The 16559-nt window shown below is 43.2% G+C and overlaps 1 gene segment (V, D, J or C); it reads right to left on the minus strand.

Annotated features, from left to right (window-relative positions):
- Positions 1 to 493: 493 nt before the first annotated feature.
- Positions 494 to 16559, minus strand: part of LOC306893567 (immunoglobulin heavy constant mu-like) — a 146787-nt gene continuing 130721 nt past the window's right edge. The window contains exons 3-9 of the C gene segment in view: positions 5524 to 5591; positions 3423 to 3716; positions 2968 to 3261; positions 2550 to 2855; positions 2160 to 2456; positions 1106 to 1260; positions 494 to 932 (exon numbers count right to left, since the gene is read on the minus strand).

The raw sequence follows: 16559 nt of genomic DNA on the forward strand, positions 1-16559 counted from the left end.
GTGTTTTCCATTCATCATAGTGTTTTATAATGAGCACATCAGTGTTCAACTGGTTCTTATAAATGTCTATTCATATGATGGTTTGTATGTGTCATTTGAAAACAAAATACCATTTTGAGAAGAAAGAACATTGTTTTGAATCTAAAGTTTCATTTTGCAGGAGAATTGAGGGGTTTTGCCCATTGTGTTTGTGTTTTTTGATTTGTGTGTGGAGTTCTGAGAATATGAGGCATGCTTTCAGAAAATGTGTGTAAACAATTGAGAAAAACTGTAAGCTTTATATTGGCATACATTGTTCATTCCTGATAACCGTTTTTATGTAATCTAAGTTTTATTTTTCTATGTTTGCTGTGTTATTAGATATCTCAACTTCCTGGAGGTTTCAACTGTTTGCAGATGCTTTGTGTGATGTGCATCAGTGAACAATGAATGCTATGCTTTGGTGGTCACGCTGTTCCCCTGAGACAAAATATTTCAATTTTACAACAGAGAAGAGAGGAGAGAAAAACCCTTTATTGTGATAACAGTAATACAGAAAAGTACAGAATAATATATATGTGCTCACTTTCGGTCCTAATTGAAAGGAACTAAAATAATTTATTGTAAACTTGCAGTAATTTTTATAGTACACAACAACTACTACTTCTTTCACATGACAATATTAGATTAATTTAAAGTAAACAGTGTAAGACTAGTATAAAAGAGCTGAGTTTGACACTGACTGCATGTTTGTCAATATCATCAACGATATACAAATGTAATCTTGTGAGCTTGTACATGTACAGTATGTTTAATTAAAAACTGAACGACAGGGACAGAGATAAAAGATTAATATACAACAGTGTATTAACAACCGTGATTATATTTCAAATAAATGTTCAAATAAATAACCTCTTTGTTGTCATATTCTTCTTTTAATTTCACTGTTTTATCTGAAAAAGAAAGAGAGTAATGATTGTTTGACATGTGTAAAACAATTCTGTTACATACTACAAAGGAAAACATAGGTACAGTGTACAACAGTTGTATGTACATTGTACAACAGTAACAATAATCCAGAAGAGATTTATTTTAAAACTCTCTACTCTGTTGATATGTGGATTACCTTTGATATACTCAGTAGAGCACTGTAGGTCAGAGAAAAGAGGAAGAGGAAGATGAATGATGTGGCAGTAGACCAGAGACTTCTGAACTCATCCTCTTCCAAAACATATTCATTGCAGTCCAATGCAAAGCCTGTCTCCGGTTCAGGAGGCTCATCTGGAAAAAATGCATGTATGTGTACAATAAAGTGTCCAGTGTAGTCATCCTATATGTAAAGCCCAATAAATTTGACCAGAAGTCTAGTTTGTGTTACAAGAGCAAACGACTGCATAGATTCATTTTAAATATCGCACTAGTTTTTTGTGTTTTCATTACTGCGATGTCATTAGCTTTGCTTACAAATGCATTTTTTTAAATATAAGCTATAATTCATTGTTTAAGTTGCAAAGTGCAAAGATGTACAAAATACAATGCAAAATCGTTAAAACACATTTTACCCTGTGTCTATATTGAATGCCAAAAAAATTATAAATTGTAGATTTAAGATTAGGTAGTAAATATCTGCAGTATAAGTGGCAATATTATCTGTTGTGTCTATATACATAGGGATTTTTTTACTGAATGAATCACACACAGAGATTTTGAAGCCTCCAATAAATGCTGGACTAAAACATGCAAACACAGATTTATTCCTTAATATTAGAAAGAAACATACAAGAAAAAACAAAAGCTAGGATGTTAAGTTTTGGAAAAATGACAACGTCAGACTGCATGAATATAAACAGTGACACAATAAACATAGGACAAAACATTAATCGGCATATTGAAGACAAGTATCACACATTCACATAGGTCATAAGAAATCTTTTCTGTTGGGTTTTAAATATGTTTGTCTTGCACTTAATGTCATTCCGCCTGACATGCAACAAGATTTTCAATTTGAAAAGTTTTGGGTGTAATTGTTGTTTGACCCATGCAGATTAGTGATACAAACATTTATTAAGAAACAAAACTCACACAACAAGATAGCAAAGATATAAATTTAAGAAAGCAACAGGACAAAACATGTTAATAATCAGTAGGGCAGGCCGGACATGAAGGACATTTTGGTTTACTTAGGCTTGTTGATACTGTTATTGGCCTCTTGTCTTTGTCCATGTTGGCATGTTTGACGTTACAGGAGATTGTGTTTTTTCCAAACACTTCTTTAGATACTTTATAAATGCTGACGACAGATGTGGAGTCCTGCCGACGGATTGGATCACTGGTATATCCCTCTATATAGTCTCCATTATCTACTCTCCACATGATATAGACATCACCAAGTTGAGGACTGGTGACCTCACAGACCAAAGACCCATCTGTGTTGGTAACGTTTTGTTCATAAAGGGTAACAGCTGGTGTATTTGCATCTGAATAAAAAAGTGGTAGAATTTGTAGAACAATACGAAAAGCACAGATAACACAAAATAACTGACAAGGTGATTCTATTAATTTAGACTTACCTCCTTTATTAAAAGAGATCTCCTGCTTGATGTTTTTGCCACTGATGCTACAGGCCACCCTTTTACCTTTAAACCATTTCTCTGTATCAACAGTGAAATTATTGATTATCTGAAACTCCGAAATTTTCTTGAGAGATTGAACAACACCTTTTTGTAATGTTATTGCTTCATTCTCCATTATGCATGACACTGAAGCACTTTCCACTGAGTTGCGTTCATTTCCAGATACAACCGCCTGCAAGATAACTTTATTGTAGACGAATAATTCTCTCTGTATTGGTGTCTTCAGAGTCAGTGCCAGTGTAGCTACAGGGAAATAAAAAGTCAATTAAATATCATAGTTGTGTGTAATTCATGTATGCACATACACACAGTTGTCATGTTAAAGACAGGTGTAAGAAAGAATATGATTGTTTACCTTTGAAGTTTTTCTTCTCAGATTGCACTTGGCCCATATGTGTGACCTCACAGGTATAGTCAGTATGTTTGTTCCATGCATCACTGCTGACTTTATACAGATTCAGTGCTGTGTAAAAACCTGTGTCTTTATTTTTTTTGTACTCCATTTTGGTTTGTTGCGGCATAATGATATTATTAACTTTCCATTGTACAGTGACATTGTTGGGGTAGAAGTCCTCAATAACACACAGGACAGATGTACCTTTCTGAGTTGTTACGGGAATCAAGCTCAGGGTTGGTGCTTGTGCTGGAACTAAAAATAAATCTTTTTGAGACAGTGTAACAATGTGGAGTACATTCTAAAGTTTTGGTACAAAAAACAGTTGTAATCTTACAATTTGCTCTATACCACAAGTCAATAGCTTTATCTATTCATCATGTTTATTGAAACATTATGTGTTTGTCTATAATTACCTTTTCTGAATGTTTTTGTTTCTGTTTTTGAAGGGTGCACTGCTTCACATGTTATACTGCTTTTGTTCAGTATCTCATTGGTAACAGTGATGTGACTGAGTTTCAGCCATTTTTCTTTCGCTTTTACTGAAGAATACTGGACAAAGTCAGTCAGAGCTGTTCCACTCTGATCTGTCCATTTGAAACTGACTGATTCTTGAGGGGAAAACTCAGAGGCGAGACAGCCAAGCAATTGAGAACCAGAGGAACTACACTCAGACATCATAAAGACTGCTGGTGCTAGCGGTGTGCTACCTAAAAAAGAAACACGTACACATTACTGAAGCCAACCAGTAAAAAGTCCTTAAATATACCGTTAGAAATTATAAGCATAGAAATTCAGAAGATGCTGTGTAAGGGATGCGATTCTTGAATATTTTAAAAACACTTTACAGTATGTTCTCTTTTAATTTACATTACTCGATGGTATAGCTAACATGACCTAACAATAAGCAACATTTTTCAAGCATTTTTAGTCCTTGTTAGTTTTTCTTTGTTTGTTGATACAATTATTGTTTGTTCATGTTAGAAAAATGTATATTAATGTTAACAGATAGCATGTTTAATTTTAAATGTTAATAAATGTTCAAATGAAATATGACAAACATTTAAAGTGTTGTCCAAGTATTGTTTGTTCATGTTAACTATTGTAGTTATCTAATGTTAATAAATAGAACCAGATTATTCACCTATAGAATGTCTATTTGTATTTTTGGTTTGTAGTTAACAGGCTGACAAACAAACATTAATAAACGAAATTTTTAAGACTCCTCGAGTTAAAAGACACTAGCATGACTTGTTATTTTTATGAAGCGAATTGTTCTTCACCATTTGAGTACATCTTACATAACATTCATATACATCATTAGCATGTAGTTAACTAATAATTTATAAATAAACATAAACATTCAGACCAAATCTTTTAAACAATGAATCGCAACTATTTAGTCACCTAGACACAAGTCTTAACATGACTGTTGAATATTTTACAATACATTTTGACTCTTAAAAATAAATTGCTTCACAATGCAATAGAAGCACCTTTTTTGTCTTAATGGTTCCAGAAGGAACCTTCAACATCCAACATCTTTGGGGGAAAAGACGGTTCTTCAGGTTATAAAAAGGTAAGAAAGAGATGGTTCTTTAAAGAATCTTTGACTAAATGGTTCTTTGTGGTCGTTCTGTGGGATCGCTGTGAAGAACCTTTTAGGCACCTTTATTTTTAAGTGTATCTTGTGATATGTCCAAAACAGCAATCCACGAAAGATCGCTACCATTTAAATTGCTTTATATTATTTATTTCAATACACAGAAACAAAATCTAATTAAAATCAAAATTCAATAATTAGGTAGACAATAATATTGTGCAGAAAAGGACTTACTTGTGACGGTCACTTGTGTTCCTTTGCCCCAGTAGTCAAAGTAACCATCACAATGCTACATTAGCCGACACTGAATGCACAAAAATCTATTTCTTCATTTTTTAATAAGAAAGCCTAAGCATTTTCGAGAGCTAACTCATGCAATGTTGATGACTGAACTAAATCAACTTATAAGTTTATAAATTAGATCCTAATATTGTAGGACAAATTCTGGTTCCTTCCTTCCAGCTTTCAAGACTGCAGTAACAAACATTTCATAACCCAAGTTTCTAGGGATTTGTTACATCAAGAATATAATTAATTTTGACAATATTCTAATTTTATAAAGTTCTGGAAGTTACTTAACATTTTTTTTACATTTTTAAATTCTATGTTGGAAAGTTCTGAAGGTTTTTATGACAATAAACAGCGAAACTACTAGTTGCAAAAATAGACTAAATATAACTGACCCTGCTTTAGTAAACAATATTCACATTGTCTGGTAATTTTACCCGAGTGCTTTAATGAAAGAATGCGGTGCGAATCAGGACCAGGATAACATGTGAACGGAATATAGCCTAATGTTTAGTTACATGCATACATTTAATTTCTAGACAAGCAAACTTAAGGAAACAAAAGATTTTTAAATAAAAAAATATACAGACTACCAACTAAAGGTAAAAGAGGTATTAAGTACTTACTTGTGACGGTCACTAGTGTGCCTTTCCCCCAGTAGTCAAAAGCATCACAGTGTGATATCAGATGTTACCTGATGTGCAAAAACCTTCATCCTCAAATCTGATAGCTTTTTGTGTATTTCATTTTGTGTTTATAATAAATAGGTCAAATTTCAGAACAGGAACATACCATGTAACAATACTTGTAATTGTAGCAAAACCTTTTTTATACATTTCTAAACCCTAAAGTCAGTGTTTTCAAACAATTATACCTAAGGATTAATAGAAAGTGAATTCTTCATAACTTACATACTCAGTCATTTCTTTTCATTTGTTGTCAATATTGTTGTCAGACAAGAAACAGCTGTGTACTGAATTACTCACACAGCTATTATGACTTTTCAGTGCATAAAAAGAGTGATGTATGAGTGATAAAGAAACAAATTCACAAGAATAAATGAAAGATAAAGAAAAGGAAGAGATGTGTAGACCATGGGAGTTTGAAACTACGTTTTTCTTAGCTCTTGTGGTTGGCATTAAAAAAGTTTTGTACCAAGAATCAAATCACTCTTTTGTAGATTATAATGGTTGCCAAGGTGATGGACACATAGGTGTGCACACATGTTGGGGACTTCAGTCTGCTGATATTACTAGACATCTAAGTTTCCTTGAATTCAGAACGGTTTGCAGCTGTTGTATTGTAATGTGCACTGAAGCACTGTGGTACTTCACCCTCTTCCCTAGAGAAAAGACCATTCAAATACAACAACAAAAAAAAGAACATCGAGCACCCAAAGTAACGTAATGCTATGTTAATTCTTAACACGCGCACTGCAGTGACAAGAGTTTAAATAATTCTTTGAGACAATAATTGAGATACTCTCTAGGGTTATTGTATTATGTTCAGTCGTTGTGCGTCCCACTGTGATACACCCCAGCATAAATAGTTATTGATTACACAAGTCAATTCCATTATTGCACACACATATATTACACAAAGTATTCAGTTTAATTACTTCAGAAGTTACTGTAAATCAATTACAGAAAATATAAGAGTAATCCCTTACTTACATTTTTTAAAGGAAAAACGATTAAATTACGGTAACTAATTACTTAGTTACTGGCTGTGGGCCTGCAGCTGCAGCTAGTTATTCTTGCAATAGTGAGAGAGGTTGAGGTGTGTTTGTTTGTTCACAGCATTTCAATGACTGATGTAATATAAACGATGGATATAACACTGCATTTGTAGATTATTTGTACTGATAGATGGAGCGTCCCAGCATTTAAAAAAGCCTGAGATGAACTGCACGTGGCATGTGAAAAAAAATGAATATGTCTCTATTTAGTTGTCAATCGCCGTGTGTGTGCATTATGTAAACAACACAAACTTATAGTGAATCGGCACTTGGGATAATGCGTTGATAGATTGTGTGCTTCCCCCAGAACACGTATTCTGTTTCGGATACAAACGTACAGCTTTATCTATGATAAATGTGATCAAACTAAACACTCTTTGATACAAAGTATGCATTACTACTCTATAGGTACTCAAGATTAACTAATTAGAGATTGGCAGAAACTGGGCATTCAACTGGGCCTTTAAGAAAGTTATTTTAGGACTTTGATTAGGTAAAAGTGCAAAGTACTGGACATATTTTTGAGATTCTTTTATATAAAACAGAATATATTGATGTTTCTTTCTTGGCTAAAGCCCCTACAATATACTACAATTAGATTTATATTTTTATATTTTTTACCAAATACAGCATGGTATCAAACAAACACTTGTTAAGTACTAGTTACTGTCATGATTCTGCTGCATCATGTCATGTTTCTCTTGGTTTAGTGGCAGGATCATGACAGAACCTCATGTTAAATGTGGAGAGAGACAATTATTGTTCTTATGGCCTTCCATACTCTCTCCTGTCTCGTCATTGTTCCCATCCTCTTGTTACCTCGTTATTGATTAATGCCTACACCTGTTTCCCCTCTTGATTTGCTCCCTTATTTAATGCCCTTGTGTCTTCTGTCTTGTGCTGGTTCATTGTGGTTTGTGTGGTGAGTTCCTGTCAGTGTTGTGCTAGTTACTAAGAAATAGTAACTAGTTACAGTTACTAGTTACTTCACTGAAAAAGTAACTCAGTTACTTTGTTGATTACACCCAAAAGTAATGCGTTACTGCTAAAAGTAACTTCTTAGTTACTTTTTTAAAGAACTCTTTAATGTTTCCATCAATGCCCTTTTATGCGTAATGGTCTATACAAACACAAAACTGACTTAAACAGAAAGTAATTTTTAAACAGTATTTTATTTAAGTCAGACCAGCACAAACTGAATATATCACAAGGATTTCTGAAATAAATAACAAAACAAGCTGAATAATATATTCAGAATCAAAAACTAAAGTGGCATCTAATGTCTGCATCATAAAAGCTGTTGTGTTGAGCCCTTAAAAATGTTCCTTTCACAGCTTAACAATGAAAAATATCAACAATGTACAACATAACACAAAACATTTTGAAATAAATAAAAGCAATCTGAATTATTCAGAATCAATTTCGAGAAACTCAGCACCAAAATAACTGCTATTAATGACAACCATAAATGATATGCATTAAAAAAGAAACATAAAAAATTGAAATGCTGTTTAAAAACGAAAGTTTTTCGTCCCATTCGCTGTCTGCCGCCTGAACATGTTATGATGCTAACAAGCTACCTGAAAGCCGCCGACTCCACAGTAGAGACAGGCTGCATGTTTTCAACAACATAACATACTGTGCAATAATAGCTTTGTTGATCTGTCCCTGGCTAACAGTCCGGTTAAAATCTAGTCACCGTTGTTTGGCTGGAGGGGCTTGACTCACTTCGAGTGTATCCACTGAGTCCGACACCGGGTTAGCTTCTAGCTCGATGCATGTAGTTTCTGGAGGTGCATCGACAGATTGGATGCTCAACTAACGTGAAATAATGAGCATATTTCCACTTTGAGAAACTCGTCTTGCTCTCGCCTTGACTCGCCATGACTGTCGCACATACTTGAATACCGGAGACACGCCCACAGTGCGTCTTCGTGTTTACAGCGGTTGCATCCACCAATCCTACAATGCGTTGCTGTAAACAGGCTGTAGGCTTACACTTCAGCCAAAATAAGTTAATTTAAAAAAAGTAACGGACAACGCAACATACGGTAACGGTAACGGAGTTATTTTATTTTAAAAGTAACGCGTTACAGTATTAATTACTGCCGAAAGTAACTGCGTTACAGTAACGCGTTACTAGTAACGCGTTACTGCCCAACACTGGTTCCTGTTGTGTTAGTTTAGTTATTTGTAGTTTATGTCAACAGTTTATTTAAGTCTTGTTTATGTGTAGTTAGTTTTAGTCCTGTTCTGTCTTGTCATTATATTCCCATGTTTTGTTATGTTACCCCCACGTGGGTCTTTGTTTTATTATTTATTAAATATGTTAACCCCTTACCCGCTGTCTGCACCTGGGTCCTCTGTCCGTGTCTCACCACTTGAGAATCATGACAGTTAGTCTTTTCACCTGTTAACAACTATTGTTCAATACTGAAGCCACATTTTCATAACTCTTCACACATTCAGCAAAGCAGAAGTCTGTACAGTCCAAACTGTGAATAATTTTTCATTGCTTTCAGACAAAATGCATTTAGTGACCACATTTTTCAAAATTCACAAAAACTTTTGTCATTCATACTCTTCAACCTGTAAAACACTATATCTTTCAAATGCTAACACACTGCTTTCAAAATGGTTCACAACTAATTTTACATATATATTGTATATTTTAGATTACATAAGCAGAAAATTTAATAAAATCAGAATGTCTTTTTTCTGAAAGTTTTATGATCATTTACATGACTAGATGACTTTACTGTACATGAATGTGATTGTGGAGACATTTCTCCTGAAGACTGCCAGCGTTGGATTAGATATTCACGTTGTATTTTTCAAGATGCATTGCCAGAGAAGGCATCAGATGGGATGTTGATGAAAACCTTTGGCCATATGCGAGAGGTAGAGAGAGAGGTAGAGAGCAGTTATTTACAATGAACGAACAACTACACATGTTTTTGTGTTGACATTTTATCTTTATCTTTTTATCTCTTATTGTTTTACAGTAATTATTATAGCAACCCTGGAATTTCAGGATTACCCCCCATATTGTTTCACATTTGGTAGTATATTGTTATTGCAGCATTTCAGATTACAGTTTTTTACAATCGCTATGACAGTTTTTTCAATACATTCAACAAGTTTCCTAAACTCTTAACGCACCAACACCCCTAAAAGACACAATTGGCAAAACGGTTAATTTCATGCTCAAAATCACCCATTGTAAACTAAACTCCAAAACTAATTTTCAAAATACAATAATTCACTAACACAATACACTATGTCTAACAAAACACTGCAAACATGTTTCAAAATCAAATAATTATTCAAAACACTAACACATGTTCTCTTCCAACAGGAACATTTAGTCAATCATAACACAATGACAAAAACACTAACATCAGCTGAATTTACAGAAACTGCATTATTTTATGTGTCAGGTCTGCCCTTATGCAATAGACAGTATATTGTATTGATCATAGATTGTGTTTTGCACTGTAGTTTCTTTTGAAGCCTCTCTAAATTTTTGTTTTGTTGGGTTTAGTAAATGCATGCATTTTGTTTCTTTTGCTGCAGAAATATAATACAAAAATGAATGACCATCTCAGCGTAGCTTTATAGAATGCACAGTTTATGAAAATAAAAGACAGAGACAGAATTGCTGCAGTAAAGACTTTATTTGAAAAAGGACATTACTGCAAGATATACAAACAGAAAAAGCACCGGAATAATAATAATAATAATAAAAAAAGTAATCTTCTAATCTGCTCGGTCTTCTGCATTTGGCCACATGTTCTCATCCACATCACACCTGATATCTTCTCTGGCAAGGCATCTTGGGAAGAATCTTTTGGCATGCCTTATCCACCCCTGGCAGTGTTCAGCTGTGATGTCTTTTCATGCAACATCCATTTCATCCAGGAGGGACATTTGGTCATGTGGACGATGGTCAAAAACCTTCCATCTCCAGGCTGAGAAAAACTCCTCAATGGGGTTGAGGAAAGGGGAGTAAGGAGCAAGAATGGGACATCATCCTTGGATGGGCGTCAAACCAGGCTGTGACTGCACGGGAATGGTGGAATGCCACATCGTCCCATGTGATCACATATATTGGCAAGTGGTCTCCCACCTGTCCCCTTTCTACCTCTGGCACCAGTCTTTCGTGAAGGCGGTCGGTGTTGTAGGGGCCAATCTCACATTTATGCAGGAGTGCACCGTTGTTGGAGATTGCGGCACACATGGTGATGTTGGCTCCTCTCTGGCCCGCCACGGTGACTGTGGCCCTTTTGCCAATTATGTTTCTCCTACGGCGATGCCTTTTCGCCAAGTTGAAGCCAGCCTCGTCAACATATATAATTTCATGTGGGACTTGATTGGCCTCCAACTCCATGACTCTCTGAAAGTATTACACAGTGTATGTAAATGCTGTGCTGTATATTTACTGTATGTCCTAATGTTATGCTGATTGCTGCAATGTTCCCAAAGACAAGGTTGTCCTCTACAACACTGGACTGAATGTCCTTCAGTTTTATTTCATTGTCAGCAATCACCATGTTGACAATAGCAAGTTCCTGTTCTTCATTTGGGAGCTTTCCTCTGCCCCCTGAGGGAGGTAAACGTTGAATCCTTAGAGGGACAAAATACAGTTACATATTAGAGATCGGAGGCATAGAGTCACTCTACTACAGTTCCCTTTCTGTCGGTCTCTCGACGTTGTGTCGAAGCCGACAGATGGGGTTCGCCCTTGAGAACCAGTCATCTCTGACTATTTTGAAAAGGCCAATGAAATTTGGCGAATGAAATTTGCATGCCGGGCCCCGCCCCCGGAAATCCGGGTATATAAGGGGAGCCGGCGTGCTCATTCATTTACCTTTTGTTCTTCGGAGCCTATGCATCGAATGACTACGACAGCTGATTTCCTGACGTGGTGCAGCGGATTGTCCCTTCCGAGCGATCATCCCCCCGGCGTTTCAGCAGTTCCAGAGGTGTTTCTGAAAGAGATATATTCTAAAAGAGCAAATTTCTCAGCGTGGCATGTCCCGCTGCTCTCGTGGTTGCGGTTCCCTCATTGAGGAGGGGGACGGACACGATGCTTGCGTCAGGTGTTTGGGGGTCCAACACGCTGAGGCAGCATTCGTGGAGTCATCCTGCCCGCACTGCGGGCAGATGGCGATACAGAAGTTGCGGTCACGGGTGGCTGCGCTCTTTTCAGAGCCAGCCACCACCTCGTCTGCTTCCCGCTCTGCGACCGCGGTGGCCACAGCCCCGCCGTCAGCAGCGGCGAGCAGCTTGGGTGGCATGGGGATTTCCGTGAGCGTAAACCCGTCAGCCGATGGCTCGCGGACCGTTCACGCCCCGACTCGCTCGTCTGGCCGTTCCCAGGAAGGCGGTTCCACACCGTCTTACTCCTTCGTCACGCAATCGGACTCGATGCGTGACGACGATGAGATGTCCCTCGCAGCATCGGAGGGCGACCTCCTGGCATCCGACCCTGACGATTCCTTCGAGCCGTCTCCGCCCGGAGATAGAGTTCAGGAAAAGGCAGACGTCGAGATGTCAGCCATGCTCTATCGGGCCGCCGCGAGCATCGGGCTGCAGTGCACCGCACCGCCCACGCCCCAACGCTCGCGGCTGGATAATTGGTACATCGGGTCCGAGCGCGGCTCCAAGCCGCGCACGCCCCCTGTACCTTTTTTCCCCGAGGTGCATGAGGAGCTCAGCAAGACTTGGAACGCCCCCTTTTCGGCTCGTTCCCGTCATGCTGACTCTGTCGCCCTTTCTTCCCTCGATGGCGGGGCAGCTAGAGGCTACGTTGATGTCCCCCAGGCTGAACGTGCAGTCGCGGTGCACCTGTGCCCGCAGACGGCGGCCACCTGGAGGTCTCGACCTAGACTCCCGTCCAAGCCGTGTAGGGTTTCGGCATCGCTGGTGTCGAAATCCTATAACGCTGCTGGACAGGCTGCCTCAGCTCTTCATGCCATGGCCATCCTGCAGGTCCATCAGGCCAAGGCACTGAAAGAGCTCCACGAGGGTAAGACCGACCCAAAGATTATGCAGGAGCTCCGCGCTGCCACCGACCTTGCCCTCCGGGCAACGAAGGTGACAGCGCGAGCTTTGGGTCGAGCGATGTCCACACTAGTGGTCCACGAGAGACACCTCTGGCTAAACCTTGCGCAGATGCGTGAAGCCGAGAAAGTTCGCTTCCTCGATGCTCCCATCTCGCAAGGAGGGCTGTTTGGTGACACTGTCGAGGACTTCTCCCAGCAGTTCTCGGCAGTGCAGAAGCAGACGGAGGCCATTAAGCACATCCTGCCCCGCCGCGACCCGACCGCCTTTCGGCCGTCGAGGTCCCGTGGAACGTCTGCCTCCCAGCAGCCCCGGCCTTCCTCTTCGTCAGCTCCGGCTACGGTGCCCCCTCCTCAGGCGGCCCCCCGGAAGAGGACGGACAGGAAGCGACCACCGTCTCGTCAGCAGCCGCCGCGGAAGCAGAAGCGTTCCTGACGAGCCGGACCCGGCGAGATCGAGATCGGGCCCGACCCCAGCCATTCCATCGCTGACGGGTCGGAAATGGACGGTCCCTGCCCCGTCCCAACATCTGCTAGGCCCTTTTCAGGGCCTAGCGCCCACTTCCTCACAAAAAGAGCAGTCTCTCTCTCTGGGTCCCCCTTTCAGCCGCACTCACCCTCCGCAGGACGGTGTTCGGCAACTCGACGTTGCGTTGTGGCGACACGCAAGGCCGAGTATAAAATTGCGCAGCCCTCAGCACTCTCACCTCGACGGTGCGTTGAGCTGCGCCGCCAGGCAGGCAAATCAGCGGAGCCGGCCCCCCCACGAGGCGGGGCCGGCACCGCTAGCCCACGAACCGCCCTCCCCAGGGGCGATGAAGCAGATCGTACCTCTAGTGCCCCTGTCGCAGTCTTTGAGTGCTTGGTTAGCACTCACCAGACCGTCAAGGTGGCTGGAGAACACGATCCGTCTCGGCTACTCGATCCAGTTTGCCAGACCTCCGCCCAGGTTTCGGGGCATCCTCTTTACCTCGGTCAGAGGCAGAGATGCTCCCGTGCTGCGGGAGGAGGTGGCAACCCTTCTGGAGAAGGGAGCGATCGAGTCCGTCCCCTCGGCCGAGATGTCCAGCGGGTTCTACAGCCCGTACTTCATCGTCCCCAAGAAAGGTGGAGGGTTGCGCCCCATTCTAGATCTGCGTGCCCTGAACAGGCACCTCCAGAAGCTGCCGTTCAGGATGCTCACGCAGAGGCGCATCTTGACGTCCGTCAGGCGTCAAGATTGGTTCGTGGCTATCGACCTGAAGGACGCGTACTTTCATGTCTCGATTCTCCCTCGTCACCGGCCGTACCTACGGTTCGCTTTCGAGGGGCGAGCATATCAGTACAGGGTCCTCCCATTCGGTCTGTCCCTGTCCCCACGTGCCTTTACGAAGGTCGTGGAAGCCGCCCTCACTCCCCTCAGGGAGAGAGGTGTGCGGGTACTCAACTATCTCGACGACTGGCTTATCTTAGCACACTCGCGAGAACTGTTGTGTACACACAGGGATCTGGTGCTTCGGCACCTAGACCGTTTGGGGTTACGGGTCAACCGAGAGAAGAGCCAACTCTCCCCTGCGCAGAGTTCCTTTTTTCTCGGTATGGAACTCAACTCTGTCTCCATGACGGCGCGGCTTACGACAGAGCGTGCACAGTCAGTGCTGAACTGCCTGAAACTCTTCAAGCAGCGACCAGCGGTCCCCCTGAAACTTTTTCAGAGGCTCCTGGGCCACATGTCGTCCTCGGCGGGGGTAATTCCCCTCGGGTTGATGCACATGAGACCGCTGCAGCACTGGCTACAGAGACGAGTTCCCTGGAGAGCGTGGCACACAGGCAGGAGGTTGATCGTCATTACACCTCTCTGCCGTCGTATCCTAACCCCGTGGTCATCAGTGACCTTTCTACGGACTGGCGTCCCCATGGGGCAGGTCCCGAGGCGCGTCGTGGTAACGACCGACGCCTCCTTACGGGGTTGGGGTGCGGTGTGCAAGGGGCACACAGTGTCGGGTCTCTGGACGGAGTCCCAGCTGTGTTGGCATATCAACCGCCTAGAGTTGTTGGCTGTTCTGTTGGCACTGAGGGGACTACGGTCCCTCGTGCAGGGCCAGCACGTACTGGTCCGATCAGACAGCACGACTGCCGTAGCGTATATCAACCATCAGGGGGGTATACGCTCACGACAGTTAACGCAACTTGCCCGACGCCTCCTCCTGTGGAGTCAACAGGTGACGAAGTCCCTGCGTGCCACTCACATACCGGGCGACCTGAACCAGACAGCCGATGCGCTCTCTCGTCAGTCGACGCCCCGTGGAGAGTGGCGACTCCACCCCCGTGCGGTCCAGCTTGTTTGGGTGCAGTTCGGGCGGGCACAGGTGGACCTGTTTGCCTCCCTGGACACCACCCATTGCCCGCTTTGGTACTCCCTGACCGAGGGCCCCCTCGGCACGGATGCCCTAGCGCACAGCTGGCCACGGGACAAGTGGAAGTACGCCTTCCCCCCAGTGAGCCTCATTGCACAGGTCCTGTGCAAGGTCAGGGAAGAGGAGCATCAAGTGGTACTAGTTGCGCCGTACTGGCCCAACCGGACTTGGTTCTCGGAGCTAATGCTCCTGACGACAACTCCCCCCTGGCCGATTCCCCTGACGAAGGACCTTCTTTCTCAGGGGAGGGGCATGTTGCGGCACCCGAGACCAGACCTCTGGAACCTCCACGTCTGGCTCCTGGATGGGACGAGGAGATCCTGAGTGGTCTACCCCCCGCGGTGGTGGAGACCATCACTCAGGCTAGGGCACCTGCCACGAGGCGGCTGTACGTCTTTAAGTGGCGCCTCTTCTCGTCTTGGTGTTCTTCTCGCAGAGAAGACCCACGGATTTGCTCGGTCAGGCACGTGCTGTCCTTCCTGCAGGAGAGGTTGGAGAGTAAACTCTCTCCGTCCACACTGAAAGTGTATGTAGCCGCTATCGCCGCTCATCACGAACCAGTTGCTGGAAAACCTTTAGGGCAGCATGACCTGATCATCAGGTTCCTCAGGGGCGCGAGGAGGCTTAACCCACCTCGATCGCGCTCCGTACCCTCTTGGGACCTCAATGTGGTCCTGGCGGGCCTCCAGAGGCCTCCCTTCGAGCCCCTCGGGGAGACCGATCTTTCTCATCTCTCGATGAAGACGGCTCTCCTGACGGCGCTTGCCTCCATCAAGAGGGTGGGGGATCTGCAAGCATTTTCCGTGTCCACAGAGTGCCTAAATTTCGGGCCCGGTGATTCTCACGTGATCCTGAGACCTCGGCCCGGCTACGTGCCCAAGGTTCCCACCACTCCCTTCCGGGACCAGGTGGTGACCTTGCAGGCGCTCCCCACCGGGGAGGAAGACCCAACCCCGTCCGTGTTGTGTCCAGTACGCGCCTTGCGCCTCTACGTGGACCGCACGCAGAGCTTCAGAGGCTCTGAGCAGCTCTTTGTTTGTTTTGGAGGTCAGCAGAAGGGGAAAGCTGTCTCCAAACAGAGACTGGCGCACTGGATCGTGGACGCCGTCATGGCGGCGTACCGATCTCAAGATTGCCCGTGCCCGCTGGCAGTGAGGGCGCACTCCACCAGGGGTGTTGCCTCCTCGTGGGCACTGGCTCGGGGCGCCTCTCTGGCAGACATATGCAGAGCTGCGGGTTGGGCTACGCCCCACACCTTCGCGAGGTTCTACAACCTCCGCGTGGATCCGGTGTCAGCTCGAGTCTTGCAGGATAACACCAGGTAAGACCGGCGGCCGGCAGGGCGTACGCCTGCGACAAGCGCCAGCCCCCCTCTTGGGGGGGGTCAGTGCGCAATCATCTGCCTCCCTTCTTTCCCCTCGGGCGAAGAATAGGCATTCCATCCATCACTAAGCACTCAAGGC

The sequence above is a fragment of the Barbatula barbatula genome (assembly GCF_947034865.1).
Source record: "Barbatula barbatula genome assembly, chromosome: 5".
Lineage (NCBI taxonomy): Eukaryota > Metazoa > Chordata > Actinopteri > Cypriniformes > Nemacheilidae > Barbatula > Barbatula barbatula.